General features: G+C 41.2%; 1 protein-coding gene across 1 annotated transcript in view; it reads left to right on the top strand.

The window, feature by feature from the left end:
* Positions 1-6000, top strand: part of MAML2 (mastermind like transcriptional coactivator 2) — a 343174-nt gene that overhangs the window by 29840 nt on the left and 307334 nt on the right. The window lies entirely within an intron of this gene.

Below are 6000 nucleotides of genomic sequence, written 5' to 3'. Positions count from 1 at the left end.
TTTTATTCATGAATGTGTCCCAAACATCTAAATCACTTCCTAAAAACACCCGAGGTAGGATGAGGCTCTGTAAATATTGGGGGAATGAATGAATGCACCAAAGCCTAATAGAATTTGTTAGGATTTCTTTTCAGCTAAACAGTGGCAGGAGAGTCTTTATTGGGAGGAAAACAGACTTGAAAGAGGAAGGAGAGAAGTCAGTTTGAAGAATGGGGCAATTTCTGAGAGACTAGGCCTAGGTGGGGCAATGAAACAGACTTCATGCCACAGGGCACTGGGCAGCACTTGGCAGATGAGGAAAGAAGCTTGAAAATAAAAGGGAAATGCAATGAGGCAGTGTTTAGAATAATGGTTCTTAAACTGTAGTGAGCTCCCCAAATGCGCTGGGAGGCTTGCTAGCCCACTGAGCACTGTCCCCCTCCACCCTGAGTCTGTGATTCAGCAGGTCTGGGGTGTGTATTTGGGACAGTTTTCCCAGTGACACCGATGCTGTAGGAAACCTGCCCTGTGAAAAACTGTTGCTTTCAGCAGCCTGCTGGGGTGGGGTATGAATCCTAGCTCTGTGCCTAGCGAGTTGTGGGACCGTGATGGTTTATCTAGCTTCTGGATCTCAATTCCCCTCACATGTAAAATAGGGATAATAACGACGATTAGGTGTTGCAACGCCTACGAGTTGATTCATGTGAACTATTCAGCAAAGTGCTAACACATCCAAGCACTTACTGTCTTAAAAACCATTACTTTGGGGGCACCTGGGTGGCTCACTTGGGTAAGCTTCTGACTCTTGGTTTCTGCTCCAGGTCGAGATACCAGGATGGTGAGATTGAGTCCCATGCGGGGCTCCATAGTCAGTGTGGAATCCGCTTGAGATTCTCTCTCCTTCTCCCTCTGCCCCTCCTGCTCGCTCTCTTTCTCTCTCTCTAAAACAAATAAATGCATCTTAAAAGAAAAAAAAAAAAAGTACTCTGTCCAGTACGACCCCTGTAACTTTTAGGGGGAAATGAAGAATATAGTTGCTCTTCCAATGAAAGAAAAAATAGAGCTTTGTAGAACCAGCATAATATTTAATAAGAAGATGACTAATTCAGATTCCAGTACAACAAAGCTATTTATTTCCGTGCCACAACATAGTAGCCAACAGGTAAAATTAACTCCTGATAGGGAAGTGCCCAAGGGCTAATTTTTGCAATAGGTAGAAGGAGATGGCCTGACTGGAGACGGATGGTGGTCATAGTTATACAAAAGGGCGAACATGCTTAATGCCACAGAGCTAACACTTAAAAATGGTTAAAACGGTAAATTTATGTTATGTGTGTTTTACTACAATAAAAACAAAAGTGGATGGCCCAAGTATTACTTTCAGCTCTCTCCTTGATAATCTCCTGTAGGGAAATTCATTTTAGTGTGTAATTTAGCAACTATTGTTCAAATCAGCCTACTTATCTTCAACGGTGTCTTTATTTTAAAACATATATTGTATATCTTCTGGGGTGAGCTCTTGGGGCCTGCCATTATTAGTGCATTCTTTAATAAATCAATTTTAAAGATGAATCTAGTGATGTTTTAAGGTCCTAATGTTGAATTACAATCACCTCTCATGCACAAAACCCCACATTTCTGGATTCTAATTGGGTAATTGAAAAAGAAAATACCCTGGAGGACTTGGCCTAAAACAGCCTATCTTTTGCTTTGAACTTTTCATTTGTGAGATGATGAACTTGGTTGAAAATATAGGCCATTCCCTCATTCTAGTTATACAGGCCTTTATCTGGTGTCTGAGCCTTCTTTTGATGGCTACAATACTACACTGTCAAGGAAGGATACCTTTGTTCTTAAAATCAAATACTATACCAATGGGGGAAAAAAGGCATCCTAATAAAAAGCATAAGAAGGATCTGGGAAAAATCATTTTGAAAAGCAAATGTAGATAATTTTCAACTGCCCAGCTCAAGTGAAACTCAATATTATAGAGGTGGTCCCCCTACCATGAGCAAGCTGGATTCTAAAAGCTGTTTATAAGGTGGCATGCATTTTTCTCTAGCTCCATCTCTACATGTAAGACTATATTTTGAGCTCCAGCCTGGTACCTGGAAAGTCAAGAAGAGCTGTCTTTGCAGGCCTCATTATGAGAGTCCTGTCCAAGTTCCAGTCTCTAGCTATCTACTGCTGCCATCCCCATGGGAGGAAAGTTGCAAATTGTGCGTTCCTACCTCAGGGATGACTAACTGAAGGTTGGAAATATTCCAGAAATCACAATTTGATTTTATAAGACACTTTGCAGAATTATCTTAATTACTAAGGATTTCTGATGGCTTCCTAAAGAAGAATTAAAGTGTGTTGGGACTGTCTAGCTTCTTCTATTTCTTCTCACTCTTCAGCTTCTTCTTTGGTTTCATTTATCATTCTCCTTCATGCCAGAAGTGAGCTTATATGATTTCTCAAACTCCTAGCCAACAGAAATAAACATAGTGAAACGTAGTAGAGGAGTGAGCTCTTCAGACCTGGATGTGAGCTTCTGACCTTCCTTTTGCTGTGAACTCTTGAACAAATTATCTGATCTCTCTGAGCTACAGTGTCCTTATATATAAAATGGAATAATAACTCATAAAGGGTTATTGTGATAATTAAATGAGATAATACACATGAAGTACTTAGCCTAGTGCCTAGACATAGTTGGAATTTCATAAATGTTAGCCACTATTATTATTATGTGCTTCCTAGGCTCTTTATTGCTATTTTTCTGGCTATAGTTAATATACTCATCTTCATTTAAGTAAATGTAATGAAAAATATGTGTCCTAAGCATTCCATGCATTTGCATATCAAGTAATTGTTTATAAAGCAATTTCTTGTTTGATCCTTACAACAACCCTATGGGATCCAAAGAGCTAGAGATATTTCTTCTTTCACACATGTGGGAAAGGGGTAGGGATTTGGTTTGGGTTGGCTTTGCCAGACCAAGGAGTCAGACCAGAGTCAAAACTCTTTAGGTCAGTGCTTTCTGTTAGATATGAGAAAGGGTCTTAGAATTACTGTTTCCATAGTACTGCCAACCCAAGGACTAGGGAGGAAGACTTACCTGTCTCCTCCTTCAATCATTCGCTCTTTAGAAAACATGTCCAAGAAGCTCTGCTTTATGAACAGAGTTAGAATGTTTGTTTTTCTTCCATGTCCTTAAATTTTTCAACTCATGGGCAGCAATGTGGTAACTTGAAAGCTCTTTCCAGGGATTTTGTGCTTCTTGCAGTTTCAGGTCAGGCTCACATGAGGGTGGAATTTGACATACTCTGGTCATTCCCAAGGGAACACTGAGGTTGACGAGAGATTGTGGACATCCTGATGAATTCTTAAGCAAAATGAACCCTAAAAGCTTGTTTCAGTATTTTTTATCATTCTAAATGACTCTGACTTTCCGCATCCTGGTTTCTAGATTAGTTTTAAAAGAAAAACAATACACCTTTATACTTCTGGCACGGTAGTAGTTTTGGCGATTTTCTCTGGATTTGCACATCTCCTTTGCCTATAGGTTCTTGATATATCTATGGTAGAATTTCCTTTTTGTCATAATTACAGCACAAGCTGAACCCTTGTTATAACTTTCTGGCTCCACAGGTGGCAATAGTTTTTTAAAGAGCAAGAAGCAAGTGTTCTCCCTATTAGTCATCATATAAATCTGGGGGACTTAAGAGTTGAAAATCATCTACTTGGGAGGTAAAATATCAAACTTAACGCCTTGGTCACTGGAATCCAAGCTCTCCCATTGATTAACTGAACAAATTGAGGGAAATGATTTCCTTCTAAGGCTTTAATTCCCCCCACAATGGGACGGGGACATGATAGAACCTGCCTCACAGGACGGGTGTGAGGATGAACTGAGAAGGTGTAGTGATGGTGTTCAGTGGTGCCTAGCCACCGTCACCCAGACGCCCATTCTCCAGATCATCTCAGTAATCTAGATACTGGATCAGGTGCGGCTCTTTGGACAGATTCCATGGTTGTAGGCAAGAACAGATCACTCATAATTATGAGCAGAATAATATCCGATGAACTTGAATCATGCACTATGGAGTCTTTCTACAAAACCACATGGATAGGGTTAAACCAAAGGGCAGTTTGAAACTTTGGCCTCTGAGTGTGAATGCATTGTCAAGCATTTCACAGTAAAATACAATAGCATTCCAGATCTCAGTATGATGTCAGACACAATGGATTACTCATTTCAGTGGGAGTTCATTCTCTCTGAAAACCCAAAAACATTCATCCAGAAATTTCAAGACACAATGATGAAGACATTGTCAGCTAACTCCACCAGGGACACTAGGTTCTGTTTCTTTCTCCCTTGGCTCTATATTTTACTGAACTTAACCTACGAATTATTTTTGTTCACTTTTATCTCTTTACGTTGCTGCATTTTTACATTTGGACAGGAGTACGTAGGATGGAAAGCAGCACATGTGGTGCTCACTGTTTATAAATGAAAGATTCATTCATTCAACAAATATTTGCTCAATAGTCATTGTGTCCAAGACACGGGGTTCAGTACATAATCTCTGACTTGAAGGACTTGAGATTCTAAAAGGGAGACGGAGTAAAAACAAGCAAACCTATCAAAAGGTATTATAGTAGCAAGTAATTTTTGACAACGGAGCCCAGTTTTCTTTAGACTTAAGCTGAGACATAAAGATGTAGGAATTAGCCATGGGACTAATTTTGGAAAGTACATTCTGGAGTGATGGAGCTCCTCCAATCCATACCTAAATGCTTTACGTCTATGGTTAGGTTTCTTGCTGATAAAAATTACAACAAATAGACTGTGGCGTTTGGAAATGATTGGATAATAGGGACTAAAACATAATTGAGTATGTACTAAGTGAAAAGTTGATATCAGAATTTATAGTAATACCATAATTATTTAAATTGTCAGTAGAATAGATTCTGTGGGCAAGCCTTTAAACACACAGAGAGTCTGGAATGACACAGCCGTGGCCCGTATGTATGTCAAAGACTCCAGTTACATTTCTGAGTTCGGCTGCTGTTCCTTCACCAAATCGCTTCATTTTTGTCTGCCTCCTGGTTTAGGATATCATTGAAATATCTTGGTGTAATTACTTCCATACTCTGTCATCAGTATTTTCTATTCTTTTATTTCATGAGGTAACCCTCCAAATTGTAGCTGTGCTGACATGAAACTTCCTCTGAAATTTTGATTCTTGTTTTGAGGTACCGGGGCAGTGGTCCCCAGTCTAATCAATAGCACCGTATAAGGTTTGAGTCTAGAATTATGAAACCTTCCGTGAATGCGTTCAGGCTTCACGGCAATTCAGAGCAGAACAATCAGCATTGAGAACCCCAGGAAGCGGGACTCTCTTCCTTGCTCCCTCCCACCCCCCAATAAAGTGATCCCCACCCATGAGTCATAGACCATTCATCCCTTGGGTTCCCTATTCCTCCTGCTTCTGAGCTCTCATGGGCCATCGTGGACTGAAAATCAAATTAATACACAAGGAGAGATTATCGTGGCAGGGGATTTGTGGGAGCCCAGACACTTTTTGTGAGAAGAGACTGTTACCCCCAAGGATATTATTTGAATGTGAAAAGAGGTAGTCATAAAGGAAGTGGCTCAGCTTTAATCTGCTGTAGGAAGCAGCCACCCTCTACTGCTAGGCGGGCCTTCCCATAGGAGCAGAATGCGCATTCGCTGGAGAAAGCAGCTGAGGGTAGAAAACAGTTCCAATTTTGCAGTTTCAGGAATGTGTCCGAGCTGCAGCTTTAAGATGGCAAACCCACCCCCCCACCCCCCCCCCCCCCCCCCCCCCCCCGCCCTCCGACCCCCCCCACCCCCCCACCCCCCCACCGACCTCAGCTGCTGTGGAGAGAGCCCGGGGCTAACTTGAATGGAGGTTTTGTATAAAGGTTGCTGGTGAGCCAGAGCCACTTGGTAATCAGGGCAACAAGGCACATTAATCCTTAAGGAATATACTTTACATACAGCCTCTCTTT

This window comes from Mustela nigripes, chromosome 1 (assembly GCF_022355385.1).
Source record: "Mustela nigripes isolate SB6536 chromosome 1, MUSNIG.SB6536, whole genome shotgun sequence".
In the NCBI taxonomy this organism is placed as follows: domain Eukaryota; kingdom Metazoa; phylum Chordata; class Mammalia; order Carnivora; family Mustelidae; genus Mustela; species Mustela nigripes.
This window is presented reverse-complemented; position numbering and strand designations above follow the sequence as displayed.